The sequence below is a fragment of the Bombina bombina genome, chromosome 6, assembly GCF_027579735.1.
Source record: "Bombina bombina isolate aBomBom1 chromosome 6, aBomBom1.pri, whole genome shotgun sequence".
In the NCBI taxonomy this organism is placed as follows: Eukaryota; Metazoa; Chordata; class Amphibia; order Anura; family Bombinatoridae; genus Bombina; species Bombina bombina.
Genome location: NC_069504.1, coordinates 827,843,668 through 827,865,271, shown reverse-complemented (window position 1 = coordinate 827,865,271; position 21,604 = coordinate 827,843,668).

Sequence of the window (21,604 nt, the reverse complement as noted above, 5' to 3'; positions counted from 1 at the left end):
ATCTATTTGTGAGAGAGTTTTATGTGCTTTTGAAAGACAGGTGAATTCCTGTGTATCCGGGTTTTGAATACGCCATATATCCCGTAGTGCTAAATTTTGTTTTATTTTCTTGATCATTTTAAATTCTAAATTATCCCTTTTCTGTTTTTTCTGTTTCGTAGATTCTCGAAGCCTGTCTAATGGGCATTGCGGCACCATATTAAAATCCCCACCAATAATGAGGTGTCCCTGACTATACAGTAATAATTTAGATTGTATTTTATTCCAAAATTCTGAATCAAAAGTGTTGGGGCCATATATATTACATAGTGTATAGGTATCCTGGGCGAGTTTTATTTTTAACAGAACGAATCTTCCTTCTGGATCGGGCTCGCAGTGCACAACCTCGATTTGGGTTTTTTTCCCTATTAAGATAGCTACTCCCCTTTTTTTACCAATGCTTGGTGAGAAGAACACTTCTTTAACCCATGAGGTTTTGAGTTTAGAGGATTCCTCTGAGTTAAGATGTGTTTCTTGGATTAGCCCTATGTCCGTCTGGGATTTCATTAATTGTGTCAGTATAGCTTTTCGCTTAATAGGGGTAGATATCCCTCCCACGTTCCATGATACAATTCTAAGTTTTTCTATTTTCTTGTAATTTTAAACCTACTCTGAGGTGAAACAGCAAGGAAGGGGAGAGAAGAGAAAAAAAAAAAAAAAGTGAAGAAAAGAAAAAAGCCACAGCAAGACCCCCGCAAGGGGGAGGGGACTCAAGCAATTTCCCTAAGTGTCCCATCTATCTCTGAATGATAGGATTAATCCCATAATTAGGCCTACTCTGCCGGAGCTAACCCCTTTGGTACTGGTGGGTCCAAAGTTGTATAGACTTTCTCCGCTGCGGCAGCCTCCACAAAAAAATGTGTAACATCCTTCACTGTTACTTTAAGTTTAGCAGGAAAAATTATGGTGGCATCCAAGCCATGTTTTATAAATTTAGTGCACATTGGTGCCAAATCTTTCCTTTTTAAGGCTGTCTCAGCCGAGAAATCCTGAAAGATTAAAATTTTAGCACCATCAATAGTAAGTGGCTGAATTTTACGGAATTGTTGTAAGAATTTAAGTTTGTCTTGATAATTAAGTAGTTTGGCAATTATAGGTCTAGGTCTGGTAGGATTATTATTAGATATACGGGGTGGACCAAGCCTGTGTGCCCTCTCTACCAAGACTTGGCGGTATGTCGACGGAAATTTGAGAGCTTTAGTGAGAGTGTCTGAGATAAAGAGGACCAAGTCCCCATACTGGCTCTCTTCTGGGAGTCCTATTATTCTAATGTTGTTCCTTCTACTACGGTTTTCTAGGTCTTCCAGCCTAGATAGGGTTTTTTGAATACTGATGCTCATGTTTTCGAATTTAGAGCCATACGAGGTAGTAAGGTCCTCTAAATCAGACACTCTCTGCTCAGCCTCCTGTAGCCTTGCTGAAAATTGTCTAATTTCTTGTGTTAAAGCCGTTATGTCTTGTTTGATTTCTGCTTTTAAGGCGTCAAACTTAGGGGAGAGAGCCGCTGAGATGCTGACAACCAGAGTCTGAATGTTCAATGCTTCAGGTGTAGCTATGTTTATCATGGTAGATTGGGCATCGACAACTGGGTCTTGCGTGCCCTTGGGCTTTCTGTCCCTATGTCTTACTGCCATAGTTGGGGAGGGTGTTTTGGCCGAGATGCCAAGAAACTTATCCATGTACCAGGTGTGATTAAGTAGTGAAAAAAGAGTGAGTCAGGAGAAAAAAAAATAATAATAATAATTTTAGAAAATCTAGTATATAGCCGTGTATGAAGAGCAAAAGAAGTTAATTTTAATTTAAGGCCTCTAAGTGTTTGCTTTACACTTGGACTTTGTAAAAAAGAGTGTTTATTTTAGTGTACAGCTAAACTCAAATAAGTGAGAATTACCGGAGTAATGTGCTTTAATAAGTGAACATTAATTTAATTTAAATTCAAATTCAAAAAGGAGTGACCCAAAACTTTGGCAGAAGGTTTTTTCAGGACATTATGCACCTAGGTAAAATATCAATTTTTGCTTGCCAGTATGTGAAGGTTTTCCTATACCAATCACTAAGCTCATTAAGGAAAATAGGGTAACCAGATACCTGAAATAGCAAAAAAGGTATCAAGCCTGGTCCAGAGAAACTTTAACATAGGTTGCTATCTCAGGCAGTATTTAGAGAGCAGTGAAATGAGGCAACTCACCCCCTTAATTCAATTGATCCAACAAATAAGATACCTTACAAGGGGATGTTTGAAAATTTTAGGGCGATCTTAGACAAAATATATATCAGCTAATCTACACAGGTAACACTTTTTTATAAGCCTAGTCTTATCATCACTTAGCCACTATGAAAAAATAGAAAAAATACCAAACTTAAGTATAATTTCCTGTGGTTTAGCCTAGATAGTTCAAAACTTATTTCAGTTATATCTAAACAGCCAGTGTTCTTTCAGAGAGTATTTATGTGATTCAACAAGCTATTTAAAGCTTATAATATAGTAGCAAAAAAAAAAAAAAAAGTTACTTTTAGCCTTTTAGTATATGCAATTTAAATAACCTAGAAACCTGTAATGTAACCAGTCCTCATTCGGAGGAGTAAAGCATAGATAAAAGCAGCAATCATTGGATATGACTTTCAGATAAGAAAAGAAAAAAAAAAGACAAACAATAATCCAGAGAAATGAAAATTTCATGTGATATAGTCAATATTATTTTCAGTGTAGCTTCAATATGTTTTAGACCATTAGTACACAAGGTAGATTAGTATGTCATTGTATGCTTGTAATCCCATGACCTTCTACCACTGTTTTTATCAAGTATAGCGAAGGGAGATCTCTCAGTTGATGTTGTGGCCTCCCTTTTACAGCTGGTCTTTAAGTCACTATAAGCGGTCTGGGATTTTTATGCCAAGTTAACTTCGCTGATAATCCCTGCAATAATTTACAATGTGTCCCACGATCTTCTTAGATCTCGTACTTAAGAGCCTTCCTTAGTAGGGTGTTTCAGATTTTTAAACCCTGATGGCCCCCTCCATTTTCCTTCAATTCCCCCCTCTACAAAGTTCTCGTGTGACGGTGCCGTTGTTAGTGTCAAAGTTAGTATACTATGAATGAGACTCACCCCTTCAAGAGCTGACCACTGGTTCTGCTGTTCACCTCTGTATTGTATCCTTCGGCGCAGAGGAGATCGTTACCTCTGTTTTCCAGCACCTCTGTGAAGTGCGGCTTCCGCAGTCGGCTCTCCTCAAGCAAAGTCGGTGGGAGGAGAGAGACCAGCGTTTCACCGGGCGCCGCCGCGAGCCAGGAAGGAACAGCCTCTCCACCGATAATCCGCACCAGGGCGAAAGCCCCCCCCTCCCGCGCAGCACCGGTGGGGGAGGGAAAGAAAAAACAGAGAGGCCGGCCAGCAACCCAGCAGGTAAGACCACCGGTCAGCAGCAGGTCTAGTCAGAGAAGCACAGGGGGTCCAAATTCGTTGGCCAAAGTCTGCTGGAGGATAGAGGGGGGAAGAGAGCTTTTTACCTTATCCAAAGTAAAGTTCCATAGGGCAGGTAGATGGAGACCCAAGTCCCAGTACGAAGCTGGAGGGTAAGACAAAAAAAGTCCAATTTAATCTGAAGGTGACAGGCAGGTATTGCCTATATAAAAAGTCCAGGTAGATGGGGACAAATACCAGTGGAGTGACAAGCCACTGAGAAAGGTTCCGGAGCAAATCTTTTTAGCTGGCCTAAGGATAGTAGCTCACTAGCCAGGAGCAAGGCGCGGAGATCCACCGCCAAAATCTTTGGGCCTGGAGCTGCAATCTGAGCTACACCTGCGTAGCACACCTGTGCAGCCACACCTGTGTAGCTCCACCTCCACCGGAAAACTAGAGCATGCAATTTTTCAGAAGACATGTCATTTTAAACAACTTTCTAATTTACTTTAATGATCAAATTTGCTTTGTTCTCTTGGTATTCTTAGTTGAAAGCTTAACCTAGGTAGGCTCATATGCTAATTTCTAAGCCCTTGAACCCCGCCTCTTATCTGAATGTATTTGACAGTTTTTTACAGCGAGAGGGTATAAGTTCATGTGTTTCATATAAATAACATTGTGCTCATGCATATGGAGTTATTTAAAGGGACATTTCAGCCCAAATTAGAATCCACATGGATGCATTTCAGCTTTCAATAGAAGCATTTTTGTAACATATATGTATTAGCAAAAATGCTTCTAATAAAAGCTATAGCTGTTTCAAATGTGTATTTAAGTATGCACTGTGCCCCAGCATTTTAAACACAGCATTTGCTCAGAGAGCCTAAGGTGCTTATACCATCTGGTAATAGCTTAATTTGTTAATTTCTGACATGATACAAACCCCACTTGTGCTCTGAGCAGCTGCAGTATTTAAAATGCTGGTGCACTGAGAATATTTAGCTATGCTTCACATGCACGTGCAGAGAGAAATGCTAACACTAAAGCACTGTTAACTTTTACCAGACGCATTTTTGCCACTTAATGTATATTGCAAATATGTTTCTATTCAAAGATGTAATTCATCTATGTGCATTTACATTTTGACCGGAATATCCCTTTAAGAGTCAGCACTAAAAACCTGAAATGCAAGTCTGTCAAAAGATCGGAGATAAAGAGGTAGTCTGCAGAAGCTTAGATACAAGGTAATTACAGATGTAAAAAACATAATTTATGCTTACCTGATAAATTTATTTCTCTTGTAGTGTATCCAGTCCACGGATCATCCATTACTTATGGGATATTAACTCCTCCCCAACAGGAAGTGCAAGAGGATTCACCCAGCAGAGCTGCTATATAGCTCCTCCCCTAACTGCCATTACCAGTCATTCGACCGAAAACATGCAGAGAAAGGAAAACCATAGGGTACAGTGGTGACTGTAGTTTAATGGAAAAATTACCTGCCTTAAAGTGACAGGGCGGGCCGTGGACTGGATACACTACAAGAGAAATAAATTTATCAGGTAAGCATAAATTATGTTTTCTCTTGTTAAGTGTATCCAGTCCACGGATCATCCATTACTTATGGGATACCAATACCAAAGCTAAAGTACACGGATGACGGGAGGGACAGGCAGGCTCTTTATACGGAAGGAACCACTGCCTGAAGAACCTTTCTCCCAAAAACAGCCTCCGAAGAAGCAAAAGTGTCAAATTTGTAAAATTTGGAAAAAGTATGAAGAGAAGACCAAGTTGCAGCCTTGCAAATCTGTTCAACAGAAGCCTCATTCTTAAAGGCCCAAGTGGAAGCCACAGCTCTAGTAGAATGTGCTGTAATTCTTTCAGGAGGCTGCTGTCCAGCAGTCTCATAGGCTAACCGTATTATGCTACGAAGCCAAAAGGAGAGAGAGGTAGCCGAAGCTTTTTGACCTCTCCTCTGACCAGAATAAACGACAAACAGGGAAGACGTTTGTCGAAAATCCTTAGTTGCCTGTAGATAAAATTTCAGGGCACGGACTACATCTAGATTGTGTAGCAGACGTTCCTTTTTCGAAGAAGGATTAGGACACAAAGATGTAACCACAATCTCTTGATTGATATTCCTGTTAGTGACCACCTTAGGTAGGAACCCAGGTTTAGTACGCAGAACTACCTTGTCTGAATGAAAAATCAGATAAGGAGAATCACAATGTAAGGCAGATAACTCAGAGACTCTTCGAGCCGAGGAAATCGCCATTAAAAACAGAACTTTCCAAGATAACAACTTGATATCAATGGAATGAAGGGGTTCAAAACGGAACCCCCTGTAAGAACTAAGTTCAAAATCCATGGTGGAGCAACAGTTTTAAACACAGGCTTGATCTTAGCTAAAGCCTGACAAAAAGCTTGAACGTCCGGAACTTCTGACAGACGTTTGTGTAAAAGAATGGACAGAGCTGAAATCTGTCCCTTTAAGGAACTAGCGGATCAACCCTTTTCTAAACCTTCTTGTAGAAAAGACAATATCCTCGGAATCCTAACCTTACTCCATGAGTAACTCTTGGATTCGCACCAATATAAGTATTTGCGCCATATCTTATGGTAAATCTTTCTGGTAACAGGCTTCCTAGCCTGTATTAAGGTATCAATAACTGACTCAGAAAAACCACGTTTTGATAAAATCAAGCGTTCAATTTCCAAGCAGTCAGCTTCAGAGAAATTAGATTTTGATGTTTGAAGGGACCCTGGATCAGAAGGTCCTGTTTCAGAGGTAGCGACCAAGGTGGACAGGATGACATGTCCACTAGATCTGCATACCAAGTCCTGCGTGGCCATGCAGGCGTTATTAGAATCACTGATGCTCTCTCCTGTTTGATTCTGGCAATCAATCGAGGAAGCATCAGGAAGGGTGGAAACACATAAGCCACCCCGAAGGTCCAAGGTGCTGTCAAAGCATCTATCAGAACCGCTCCCGGATCCCTGGATCTGGACCCGTAACGAGGAAGCTTGGCGTTCTGTCGAGACGCCATGAGATCTATCTCTAGTTTGCCCCAACGTCGAAGTATTTGGGCAAAGACCTCCGGATGAAGTTCCCACTCCCCCGGATGAAAAGTCTGACGACTTAAGAAATCCGCCTCCCAGTTCTCCACTCCCGGGATGTGGATTGCTGACAGGTGGCAAGACTGAGACTCTGCCCAGGGAATTATCTTTGATACTTCCATCATTGCTAGGGAGCTTCTTGTCCCTCCCTGATGGTTGATGTAAGCTACAGTCGTGATGTTGTCCGACTGAAACCTGATGAACCCCCGAGTTGTTAACTGGGGCCAAACCAGAAGGGCATTGAGAACTGCTCTCAATTCCAGAATGTTTATTGGTAGGAGACTCTCCTCCTGATTCCATTGTCCCTGAGCCTTCAGAGAATTCCAGACAGCGCCCCAACCTAGTAGGCTGGCGTCTGTTGTTACAATTGTCCAGTCCGGCCTGCTGAATGGCATCCCCCTGGACAGATGTGGCCGAGAAAGCCACCATAGAAGAGAATTTCTGGTCTCTTGATCCATATTCAGAGTAGGGGACAAGTCTGAGTAATCCCCATTCCACTGACTTAGCATGCACAATTGCAGCGGTCTGAGATGTAGACGTGCAAAGGGTACTATGTCCATTGCTGCTACCATTAAGCCGATCACCTCCATGCATTGAGCTACTGACGGGTGTTGAATGGAATGAAGGACACGGCATGCATTTTGAAGCTTTGTTAACCTGTCTTCTGTCAGGTAAATCTTCATTTCTACAGAATCTATAAGAGTCCCCAAGAAGGGAACTCTTGTGAGTGGAAAGAGAGAACTCTTCTTTTCGTTCACCTTCCATCCATGCGACCTTAGAAATGCCAGTACTAACTCTGTATGAGACTTGGCAGTTTGAAAGCTTGAAGCTTGTATCAGAATGTCGTCTAGGTACGGAGCTACCGCAATTCCTCGCGGTCTTAGTACCGCCAGAAGAGCACACAGAACCTTTGTGAAGATTCTCGGAGCCGTAGCCAATCCGAATGGAAGAGCTACAAACTGGTAATGCCTGTCTAGAAAGGCAAACCTTAGATACCGGTAATGATCTTTGTGAATCGGTATGTGAAGGTAAGCATCCTTTAAATCCACTGTGGTCATGTACTGACCCTTTTGGATCATGGGTAAAATTGTCCGAATAGTTTCCATTTTGAACGATGGAACTCTTAGGAATTTGTTTAGGATCTTTAAATCCAAGATTGGCCTGAAAGTTCCCTCTTTTTTGGGAACCACAAACAGATTTGAGTAAAACCCTTGTCCTTGTTCCGACCGCGGAACCGGATGGATCACTCCCATTAATAAAAGATCTTGTACGCAGCGTAGAAACGCCTCTTTCTTTATTTGGTTTGTTGACAACCTTGACAGATGAAATCTCCCTCTTGGGGGAGAGAATTTGAAGTCTAGAAGGTATCCCTGAGATATGATCTCTAACGCCCAGGGATCCTGGACATCTCTTGCCCAAGCCTGGGCGAAGAGAGAAAGTCTGCCCCCCACTAGATCCGTTCCCGGATCGGGGGCCCTCGATTCATGCTGTCTTAGGGGCAGCAGCAGGTTTCCTGGCCTGCTTGCCCTTGTTCCAGGACTGGTTAGGTCTCCAGCCTTGTCTGTAGCGAGCAAAAGCTCCTTCCTGTTTTGGTGCAGAGGAAGTTGATGCTGCTCCTGCTTTGAAATTACGAAAGGAACGAAAATTAGACTGTCTAGCCTTAGGTTTGGCTCTGTCTTGAGGCAGGGCATGGCCTTTACCTCCTGTAATGTCAGCGATAATTTCTTTCAACCCGGGCCCGAATAAGGTCTGCCCTTTGAAAGGTATATTAAGCAATTTAGATTTAGAAGTAACGTCAGCTGACCAGGATTTTAGCCACAGTGCTCTGCGTGCCTGAATGGCGAATCCGGAATTCTTAGCCGTAAGTTTAGTTAAATGTACTACGGCATCTGAAATAAATGAGTTAGCTAACTTAAGGGCTTTAAGCTTGTGTTTAATCTCATCTAATGGAGCTGATTCAAGTGTCTCTTCCAGAGACTCAAACCAAAATGCTGCTGCAGCCGTGACAGGCGCAATGCATGCAAGAGGTTGCAATATAAAACCTTGTTGAACAAACATTTTCTTAAGGTAACCCTCTAACTTTTTATCCATTGGATCTGAAAAGGCACAGCTATCCTCCACCGGGATAGTGGTACGCTTAGCTAAAGTAGAAACTGCTCCCTCCACCTTAGGGACCGTTTGCCATAAGTCCCGTGTGGTGGCGTCTATTGGAAACATCTTTCTAAATATCGGAGGGGGTGAGAACGGCACACCGGGTCTATCCCACTCCTTAGTAACAATTTCAGTAAGTCTCTTAGGTATAGGAAAAACGTCAGTACTCGCCGGTACCGCAAAATATTTATCCAACCTACACATTTTCTCTGGTATTGCAACTGTGTTACAATCATTCAGAGCCGCTAACACCTCCCCTAGTAATACACGGAGGTTTTCCAGCTTAAATTTAAAATTTGAAATATCTGAATCCAGTTTGTTTGGATCAGAACCGTCACCCGCAGAATGAAGCTCTCCGTCCTCATGTTCTGCAAATTGTGACGCAGTGTCTGACATGGCCCTAATATTATCAGCGCACTCTGTTCTCACCCCAGAGTGATCACGCTTACCTCTTAGTTCTGGTAATTTAGCCAAAACTACAGTCATAACAGTAGCCATATCCTGTAATGTGATTTGTAATGGCCGCCCAGATGTACTCGGCGCTACAATATCACGCACCTCCCGAGCGGGAGATGCAGGTACTGACACGTGAGGCGAGTTAGTCGGCATAACTCTCCCCTCGTTGTTTGGTGAAATATGTTCAATTTGTACAGATTGACTTTTATTTAAAGTAGCATCAATACAGTTAGTACATAAATTTCTATTGGGCTCCACTTTGGCTTTAGCACATATAGCACAGATATCTTCCTCTGAATCAGACATGTTTAACACACTAGCAAATAAACTAGCAACTTGGAAATACTTTTCAAGTAATTTACTATAATATGAAAACGTACTGTGCCTATAAGAAGCACAGAAAAAGTTATGACAGTTGAAAATTAATAAACTGAAAAGTTATAGCATCAAATCTTTGTAAAAAACACAATTTTAGCAAAGGATTGCTCCCATTAGCAAAGGATAACTAACCCTGATAGCAGAAAAAAAAAAAAAAAATACAGAAATAAACGTTTTTTTTTTTTTTTTTTTTTTTTTTATCACAGTCAACTACAATCTCACAGCTCTGCTGTGAGTGATTACCTCCCTCAAAACAAGTTTTGAAGACCCCTGAGTTCTGTAGAGATGAACCGGATCATGCAGGGAAGACAATAAACTTCTGACTGAATTTTTTGATGCGTAGCAAAACGTTTAACATTAATAAATTGAGTGTTATTAAAAAGCCTGTTGCTAGTCCCTGCAAATTAGGCTAAAGTTTTATGCATACAGTATAATTCCAGTGAAGTGCCATTCCCCAGAATACTGAAGTGTAAAATATACATACATGACAGCCTGATACCAGTTGCTGCTACTGCATTTAAGGCTGAGTTTACATTATATCGGTATGGCAGAATTTTCTCATCAATTCCATTGTCAGAAAATAATAAGCTGCTACATACCTCTTTGCAGATTAATCTGCCCGCTGTCCCCTGATCTGAAGTTTACCTCTCCTCAGATGGCCGAGAAACAGCAATATGATCTTAACTACTCCGGCTAAAATCATAGAAAAACTCAGGTAGATTCTTCTTCAAATTCTACCAGAGAAGGAATAACACACTCCGGTGCTATTATAAAATAACAAACTTTTGATTGAAGGTATGAAACTAAGTATAATCACCACAGTCCTCTCACACATCCTATCTATTCGTTGGGTGCAAGAGAATGACTGGTAATGGCAGTTAGGGGAGGAGCTATATAGCAGCTCTGCTGGGTGAATCCTCTTGCACTTCCTGTTGGGGAGGAGTTAATATCCCATAAGTAATGGATGATCCGTGGACTGGATACACTTAACAAGAGAAAGTATATTTCTATAACAGTGTTGGTTATGCAAAACTGGGGATGGTAAATAAAGGCATTATCTATTTTTTTTTAAAACAATAACATTTTTGGTGTTTACTATCCCTTTAAGTATGAGGGGCATGGTGGGGCAAAAGTCATTCCTGGGATATTCCTTTTATAACTAAGCATTAACAACCACTTTAATCTCTAATTTAAAGTTCTTTAAAGATGTGCAACAGGAAATTCTATGGTTAATTTTACAAATGTGCCCCAAATGCCCACAAAATACAGTCTAGAATATTTTATTAAAATATAAAGATAGCAGAATCTTTATTTTTTAATAAAATAACTGCACTAGGCAGTATTTTGGGGCTAAAGTTGTCGGGAGTGGGTTGTTAGAAAAAAAACATCACTGAAAAGTGCCTTTACATTGTGGTCTCTATGGGAACTGTGTGTTCCCAGACCACTAAATATATATCTATATGCTTATATACAGTACATATATATTTAATGTTAATATGTGTATATACACATATTATAACATAAATATATATACATATATAATCATATACAAAGATATTTAATTTTTCTGCCATTGATGCGCTACTTACCCCCTTTGCTGCACTTAGGTTCTGATGCTGTCTCTGATAGCACCAGAACGAGGCTCCCATTGGAGCTTATGGAAGTGCTCTCTCGTGAGCGCAATGCAAGCTTGTGTTCGCATTGCTCATAACTTGTAATACCAGTGCACATTTGCGTGTACTGGTATTACACGGTGGAGCGCAAATATCGCTTTCATGAAATCGATATTTAGCAATCCACTTGTAATCTGGCCCTAAATACATTTCATGCTCCTTCTAATCAGGGGTGCTGCCATTACGAAACATTGGTAACACTGCAGGTATCTAAAGAAAAGTTGCTGCAAAAAACACATCAGCACTGGAATGCAGTGAAAACTAGATTTCAACATGGCGGTACCCATGAGAGGCGGGGAATAAACTCAGTTCTATATATACTAAATGTATGTAATGTCCCTTTAAGAGAAAAAAAAGACCTCAAAATTGACTGTTTTAAGAGTCCTATAGCAGGAGCAAATTATAACCTCATGTTTTTATAGGCACATTACATTTCACTAAAGCGGACAATAATGAGAATATTACAATTTACTAACAATTTTTGTAGCCTTAAAATACAATTCATATTCTTCTTAGCGGACAATATTTTCTTTTATATTTACCTCTACAATGCACTAATTGGAAATTAAAGTGTATTTTTAATTCTAAAGAATTTGAATATGTTTTCCCTAAAAATAAGCTAACTAAGCCAAACTGCAGACTACGCTACTTACTTCTTCTATAACCTGTCACTGTTGAAATGGCAGTTGGCATATATCATTATTAGCACATTCACTGATATTGTCAAGTATTTATTGCACATAAACTGAGCAAAATAACTCCACTGCACAAACTAATGAAAATAAATCATGCGTACACTGATATTTAAACAGGTCTGAGACCTGCAATGCCAAATCACATGCAAAGCTATGCTTAAATTGCAATAAAACAATTCTGGATGGGATTCTGTAAATGAGTAACAAAGTGTATTCTCTGCTTATTCTAAAACCAGTTATATACACGCATAGCAGAACAAGCTGTGATCTGAGATGCCATCGCAGAAATTGTAGCATGTTTGCAGAAAGAACAGGGCATATGCAGGAACTGTTAGTGCTTTCCCTTTAAAGAGAACAGTATGGTATGGAGCAGCGCTGCAAACAGCGCTGTGCTCTGGCTGCACTGTGTAATTGTTCCTTAACACAGTAGATCTAGAGTGAAGTGCTGCTTAAAGAGAACAGTCAAATACAGAGCAGCACTGCAAAGCAGCAGTGTATTGATTGATGACTGTCAATGCTTTATTATAACTGCCTAATTTAAAATTTAATTTAATTTCAAAATGACCTGCAGTAAATGTTTCACTAAAAAAAGTCTCATTGCAGAAAGTGAAAAAAAGTTCTGCCTATGGGCCCCCAACAGGCCAGGTTTTCATTATAGTTGAACTAGAGCACAGGTGAAATAATCAGCTGATCAGTAACCATGGTTACTAACCTGCTCTCACCTATCAGTCAATTATTTCACCTGTGCTCTAGTTTAGCTATGATGAAAACCTGGCCTGTTAGGGGTACTTGAGGACCGTGATTGAGAAACACTGATATACAGTATTCCTGTAGCACATGCATTACCATTATAACAGTTTTTAGCCCAGAATAAAAATTATGACTCAGAAAGCAAGCCCAGCCACTGACAGCACTGTTTTCTTTTTATTCACTTTAGGTAGGCTTAAAATCAGGGCTGGATTGGGAATAAAAAACAGCCCTGGAATTTTTGAAAACCAGCCCTATTTTCAGTTAAGGGCGTAAAAAATGCACATGCTCCATTTTTCTCAATGAGATTACTGGAGTACTCTTTCCCCCAATATTTTTTTCTCAGAAATAAATTATATTAGTTTACTGAAAATAATAATAGTAATAAAAAGCAACCCAATGTCATCCATGACTCCCTTTCACAGTGGGAAAATAATTATCCATCTGAAGAAGACACTCAAAACAGTGTGTCACTAGAAACCATTCAAAGGAGGGTAATTAACATTGTACCTTATCTAGGAAATAAAAAAGTACAAGGAAATGCTTTGTGACATTAATAAAGAAGAGAGTTGACACCGCTACATTGCCTTACACCAGCAGCAATACCCCCCCCCCCCCCTAAATTTTAGCTGGCCAGCCCCAGCTGCTGCGGCTCACCGGGAAATTGCCTGGTGTCCTGGTAGGCCAATCCAGCCTTGTTGAAAATAGAAATCAGCATTGTTATCAGATGTACATAGTAGTTTTTCACTTCTTGATCTTTATTTTCCTTATTACCTTTTGTTTTCTTATGATATAATGAATGCAAGGTTTCCAAATATGTTAGACCATTTTATTTTTGCACTGGTACTTTATTATAAATATGGGGTTGATTAAAACTATTTAGAAATGTATATGAACTGATTTATTTAAGAAAATCCCCATATTCTACTATGGGTATTTTCTGTTAAAAATCATTAGATACGTTTTTCTAAGTCTCATACCAGTGTTTCTCAAATACGGTCCTCAAGTACTCCTAACAGGCCAGGTTTTCATCATAGCTAAACTACAGCACAGGTGAAATAATTGACTGATAGGTGAGAGCAGGTTAGTAACCATGGTTATGGATCAGCTGATTATTTCACCTGTGCTCTAGTTCAGCTATAATGAAAACCTGGCCTGTTGGTGGCCCATAGGCAGAACATTTTTTTTTTCACTTTCTGCAATGAGACTTTTTTAGTGAAACATTTTCTGCAGGTCATTTTGAAGGTGTTAATTAATTAACTGGTAAGGGAAATACTATATTAATGTAGGTATTGACCTCCTACCTGACACCTCCCACCTCTATCATCCCCTCCCAAACAGTTCTCTTACTCCCCAACCCTTACTCACCCCTACCGTCTTAGCTACTATGCAGTTAAGGGCTTTTTATTATTATTATTATTATTATTCTGCAGTTTAGTGATCCTCCCTCAACCCTTCCACCTCCCTGATCCCTCCCAAACAAATCTCTAACCCTCTTACCTGCCACTAGTGGCAGACATCTACCTTGTGTGTATTTGTTTTGAAAGTTATTTTAAAAAAAATATTTTTTATGTATTGTAGTGATCCCCCACCTCCCCCTCCCCACAATCATTTTGTAGGGCACTCAACCCCCGATTTTGCCCCCCCCCCACACTTTCTGTAGTGCAGTGCCCCATCCCTTCTTTCAAAAAAATTTTTTATGTAGGTAGGGTCCATCCCACTCCTTCCCTCCCCCCTCTGCCGCTGTGTCGTCCACCCAACTCCCACACCTCCCATCAGCACCAGCAGATGATGATTACAGACAGTGACACACACAGTGTTACTGTCTATACCGATCAGGCATCTGTCTCCATTTGGGCACCAATTATGCTCTTTTAGCACATGAAGAGAGATGCCTGCAGCTCAGAACAACAGCTCTTGGCTGTTACTTTACAGCCAAAACTGCTGGAGCTTTCTGAAGATGTGACGTACATATATGTTATGTGGTACAATAAGCAATTTACAAATGTCAGTTTGGGTTAAAGGGACTTGAAACCCAATTTTTTTTCTTTCATGATTCAGATAAAGCATATGATTTTAAACAACTTTCTAATTTACTTCTATTATATCATATGCTTTGTTCTTTGGGTCATCTTTATTGAAAAGAATACCTAGGTAGGTTTATGAGCTGCTGATTGGTTGCTGCACATATATGCCTCATATTATTGGCTATCTTGATGCATTCAGCTCTAGCTCCCAGTAGTGAATTGCTGATTCTCCAACAAAGGATACAAAAGAGAAGGAAGCAAATTAGATATAAGTAAATTGGAAAGTTGTTTGAAATTGTATGCACAATCCAAATCATGAAATACAATTTTGGGTTTCATGTCCCTTTAAAACTGCATGCTCTATTGGAATCATGAAGCTTTAATTTTTATTTTCCTGTCCATTTGAACACTTATCTGTTTGCTGGATCTTATTTTGTTACTTAATGCTGCTATTCTGGCCATGCAGTAGCTTAATTTACATGAAAAGCTGTTTGGATAATGGTGGTGACTTTTCAAACAATACTGGGAAGCATTTTGGCAGCTTAGAATGCCCTTTTTGCCATATGGTCAGTTTACTGTTTGTAGAGGATATTAAAGGCAGCCAACTAGTTCACATGTTTGTTAAAATGGGTTATGGCAAACATTTTATTGAGCCAAAGAATTTATTAGTTAAAATTTTTAACAGCTGCACCACTACTGTTCACAGATGAATATGTTTACTGTAATATCTGAGTTAACATGTTATTGTTATAATAGCAAACCTTGGCCCTAGGACATAACCTTACTCTCATGGTAAACTGATGGGAACTGAAGCTTTAAAGTTGTTGTAATTCATTTTGAAGTCACTGTGTTTGGGAACTGATCAAGGGCGCGATCCGATAAACGGCGTAGTTTGCGGCGCAAGCGAGGGAACCCGCGTCGCCCGCAGTTTCAGCTTGCAACTCGAGCTATCCCATATACTGCACCGTCAGATGCTAACGTGCCGTAAGTCGGATAAACCAGCGATGTCCAGAAATCTGCGCAAGTACAAATTTCTGGCGTCGCCAGTGACTTGCGCCACTTTAGAAACTGCCGGCACCTACAAGACCTGACTAAAGTCTAAATCACCCGCACTGTCTAACACGCCTCCCTAACATAGCCTGACACGTCTAACCCTCTATCCGCTATCCCCCCTCTCTATCCTAAAAATATTAACCCCTAAACCGCCCCTCCCAAACCCCGCCGCACCTAATAAAGATATTAACCCCTAAACCACCGCCAGCTATATTAAATCTATAACCCCCTAAAGTGAGCCCCTAACACCACCGCCATCTACCTTACCTACCCCCTAAAGTGAGCCCCTACCCCGCCGCTCGAATTTTATTGGCTAATCGGAACAGCCAATAGAACGCGAGCTCAATCTGATTGGCTGATTGGTTCAGCCAATCGGATTGAACTTGAATCTGATTGGCTGATTCAATCAGCCAATCAGATTTTTCTACCTTAATTCCGATTGGCTGATAGAATCCTATCAGCCAATCGGAATTCGACGGACGCCATCTTGGATGACATTATTTAAAGGTACCTCATTTGTCATTCAGTCGTCGGCCGGGATGGATGCTCCGCGTCTGTGAAGCGAAGAATGAAGATTGAAGATGCCGCTTGATGGAAGATGCTGCCCGATGGAAGAAGACTTTGCTGCCGCTTGGATGAAGACCTCTTCTTTGCCGCTTGGATAGACATCGCCTGGATCGGATGAGGAGTTCAGCCCGGCGTGGTGAAGATATGGTAGGGAGATCTTCAGGGGGGTAGTGTTAGGTTTATTTAAGGGGGGTTTGGGTTAGATTAGGGGTATGTGGGTGGTGGGTTGTAATGTTGGGGGGTGGTATTGTGTTTTTTTTTTTTCAGGCAAAAGAGCAGTTTTCTTTGGGGCATGCCCCGCTAATGGCCCTTTTAAGGGCTGGTAAGGTAAAAGAGCTTTGAACTTTTTTTAATTTAGAATAGGGTAGGGAATTTTTTTTTATTTTGGGGGGCTTTATTATTTTATTAGGGGGCTTAGAATAGGTGTAATTAGCTTAAAAATCTTGTAATCTTTTTTTTATTTTTTGTAATTTAGTGTTTGTTTTTTTTGTAATTTAGTTTATTTAATTGTATTTTTAGATAGATATTTGTAGTTTATTTAATTTATTGATAGTGTAGGTGTATTTGTAACTTAGGTTAGGATTTATTTTAAGGTAATTGGGTAATTATTTTAACTAGGTAGCTATTAAATAGTTCATAACTATTTAATAGCTATTATACCTAGTTAAAATAATTAACAATTTACCTGTAAAATAAATATAAACCCTAACATAGCTATAATGTAATTATTAATTATATTGTAGCTATCTTAGGGTTTATTTTATAGGTAAGTATTTAGATTTAAATAGGAATATTTTAGTTTATAATATGAATTAGATTTATTTAATAAGAATTTAGTTAGGGGTGTTAGGGTTAGATAGAGTTAATATAGTTTATATAAAATACTATAGTAACTATATTAACTATATTAACCCTAATATAATTCGGGTTAATATAGTTAATATATATAATGTAATAACTATATTAACTATAATATACTTAGGGTTAATATAGATAATATAGTTGGCGGCGGGGTAGGTAGATTAAATTAGGGGTTAATAATTTTAATATAGATGGCGGCGGTGTAAGGGGCTTACATTAGGGGTTAATACTATTAATATAGGTGGCGGCGGTGTAGGGAGGGCAGGTTATAGGGCAAAAGAGCTGTTTACTTTGGGGCAAAGCCCCGCAAAAGGCCCTTTTAAGGGCTGGTAATAGAGATAATTATTTTAGGGGGATTAGATTAGGGGTTAATAATATTAATATAGCTGGCAGCGGTATAGGGGATTAGATTAGGGGTTAATATTTTTTATATAGGTGGCGGCGGTTTTAGGGGCTCACAGTAGGGGGATAGTTTATGTAGATGGCGGTGGGGTCCGTGAGCGGCGGTTTAGGGGTTAAATACTTTATTAGGGATTGCGGCAGGGGATCGCGGTTGACAGGGAGATAGACATTGCGCATGCGTTAGGTGTTAGGTTTTATTTAGCAGATCGCGGTTGACAGGTAGATAGACATTGCGCATGCGTTAGGTGTTAGGTTTTATTTAGCAGATCGCGGTTGACAGTTAGATAGACATTGCGCATGCGTTAGGTGTTAGGTTTTATTTAGCAGCTAGTTTAGAGAGTTACGGGGCTCCAATACTCAGCGTAAGGCTTCTTACGGCTGCTTTTTGTGGCGAGGTGAAAATGGAGTAAGATTTCTCCATTTTCGCCACGTAAGTCCTTACGCTGTATATTGGATACCAAACTGCGAAGGTTTGGTATACCTGCCTATGGCCCAAAAAACTACGGGCGACGGCAGAAATATACGCGCGTAACTTCTAGGTTACACTGTATATAGGATACCAAACCCAAGCAAATATTGGCGTCGCCGACTTTTGCGGGCGACGATTTTTATCGGATCGACCCCCAATGGTCCATTATAAGGGAATTTTCCATCACTTTCAGATTTATCCAAAACTAAGATCTGAAATGTGTTATTGAATATACCAGCATAGCATATGCAAGCAATTAAATATGCTTTACAAAATATCTGTATTCAAAATAAATGGTTTAAAAAATAACTGTATTTTTTTTACCACCGATTAAACGGTTTTCCAAATGAGCAGCGCCTGTGGGAACACCACTTGTAAAGCATGGTGGAATTTATGTTTGTGGTCTACATAACTGTGAACAATTGTGGAGAGATATAAATGATCTTGTGGTCTAAGCAATCCCTGTGTAGAATGTTGCATGATTAGGTAAATTTCACCAAACTAAAAGGGGCATGGAGCTCCATCATTTACTGAGGCTGTGCAGCTTCTGTAAGCTATGAGAGCCTCAGTATGTTTAAAAAGTATGGTGCCAATCTCTGTGTTATCAGGTGCTCTCTGATTGGTAGATATGCTCTATGTTTAGCACAAAATGCTGATTGATTTGCTACCACAAGAATTTATGATCTTATATAGGTACATTAAAGCCATTTTTATAAATGTATTGTTTATATCAACAATGAAACAATCCAAGGACATACCATTTTGAAGGGTAGATTTAATAAGCAGTGGACTGCTGCTCCTTAACTTTGCGCTGGAATCATCCCAAGAAATACTTGTGCAATGTTAAATGCTGTCAGCATTTAGAGATGTCAGGCAGACATGATTTGCTTCAGGGATAAATTGGCCCCAAGTCTCTTGATTATGATTATATTATTTTCTTTGTTGTGGCTATTTGTAAATAAGATATAAATACGCCCCCTACATCTATACTATAATCGCGTTTGTAATGCGTCTGTCGCCAGTTGCGCACGCACCCTCAAAGTAATGTTGGCTGTGCGCGCAGCCAAAAGAATCAACCTTGTTGCAGTGCCGCAAGAAATAAAAAAAACACGTAGCATGCACAAATAAAAAAAAAATACCCCCCGCACGAAATATTAACAAACACCTGAACCGCCAACCCCCACATCGCAAAACAATAAAGTAATTAATGCCTAATCCGCAAATAACATAATTAAAATATTAACTCCTAAACCGACAACCCCCCACATCACAATAAACCTAATTAATCTATTAACCCCTATACCGCAAAACCCCCACATCGCAATAAACCTATTTAACCTATTAACCCCTAAACCACCAGAACCCCACATCGCAATAAACATAATTAATATATTAACCCCTTTCCCGCTAACCCCCACAACGCAAATAACTAACGGCCAGATTAAGAGTTATGCGTTATGAGTGGCTTGGTAATAACTTGCAAGTTATTTCCACCGCTTACCTTTAATAGTGCTGCTATTACAGGTTTGCAAAAACCCTGCGTTAGCGGGCAATATGGCAGGGTTGAGCTCCATACTGCACACAAATACCAGCGCTGCTTTGAGCTGGTTTTACGTGCTGGTGCACGATTTCCCCATAGACATCAATGGGGAGAGCTGGCTAAAAAAAAACCTAACACCTGCAATAAAGGAGCGTAAAGCTTCATAACGCAGCCCCATTGATTCCTATGGGGAAAGAAAATATATGTTTACACCTAACACCCTAACATAAACCCTGAGTCTAAACACCACTAATCTGCCGCCCCGACATTGCCGACACCTACATTACACTTATTAACCCCTAATTTCCCGCCCCCGACATCGCCGCCACCTACCTACACTTATTAACCCCTAATCTGCCACCCCCAATGTCGCCGCCACCTACATAAATTTAATAACCCCTAATCTGCCGCCCCCACGTCACTGCCACCTACATAAATTTATTAACCCCTAATCTACCGCCCCCAACGTTGTCGTTGCCACTATACTAAAGTTATTAACCCCTTAACCTTTGGCCTCCCACATCACTAGCACTAAATAAATATATTAACCCCTATACCTAACCCTAAATCTAACCCTAACACGCCTAACTTTAATATAATTAAAATAAATCTAAATAAAACCTACTATTAATAACTAAATAATTCCAATTTAACACTAAATACTTACCTGTAAAATAAACCCTAAGCTAGCTACAATATAACTAATAGTTACATTGTAGCTATCTTAGGTTTTATTTTTATTTTACAGGCAAGTTTGTATTTATTTTATCTAGGTAGAATAGTTAGTAAATAGTTATTAAAGAGATACTAACCCAAAAAAATTTCTTTAATGATTCAGATAGAGCATGCAATTTTAAGCAACTTTCTAATTTACTCCAATTATCATTTTTTCTTTGTGCTCATGTTATCTTGATTTGAAAAAGCAGTAATAAAAGGTTAGGAGCCAGCCCATTTTTAGTTCAGCACCTTGGTAGAGCTTGCTGATTTGTGGGCTATATTTATCCACAGATCAGCAAGTGCTACCCAGGTACTGAACAAAAAATGGTCTGGCTGTAAAGCTTACAGTACTGCTTTTTCAAATCACGATAGCATGAGAACAAAGAAAAATTGATAATAGGAGTAAATTAGAAAGGTGCTTAAAATCTCATGCTCTATCCGAATCATGAAAGAAAAAAAATGGGTTTGGTATCCCTTTAACTATTTACTAGCTACCTAGTTAAAATAAATACAAATGTCCCTGTAAAATAAAACCTAACCTGTCTTACACTAAAACCTAACATTACACTAAAATTAAATAAAGTTAAAAAAAATACATTTATCTAAATTACAGAAAATAATAAACACTAAATTACACAAAATAAAAAAGAAATTATCAAATATTTAATCTAATTACACCTAATCTAATAGCCTTATCAAAATACCCCCCCCCCAAAAAAAAAATAAACAAAACCCTAGCCTACACTAAACTGCAAATAGCCCTTAAAAGGGTCTTTTGCGGGGCATTGCCCCAAAGAAATCAGCTAAAAAAAAAAAAAAATACAAACAACCCCCCAACATTAAAACCCACCACCCACACAACAAAACCCCCCAAATAAAATCATATCTAAATAAACCTAAGCTCCCCATTGCCCTGAAAAGGGCATTCAGATGGGCATTGCCCTTAATCTAGCTCAGATGGGCATTTAGCTCTTTTTCTGTGCCCAAACCCTAATCTAAAAATAAAACACACCCAATAAACCCTTAAAAAATCCTAACACTAACCCCCGAAGATCCACTTACAGTTTTTGAAGAACGGACATCCATCCTCAATGAAGCCGGGTTGAAGTCTTCATCCAAGTGGCAAGAAAGTCCTCAACAAAGCCGGAAGAAGTCTTCATTCAAGCGGCAAGAAGTCGTCCTCCTGGCGGGCAGAAGTCTTCATCCAGACGGCATCTTCTATCTTCATCCTTCTGACTCGGAGCGTCTCCATCTTCCAATAGGATTGAGCTTGCATTCTATTGGCTGATTGGAACAGCCAATAGAATGCAA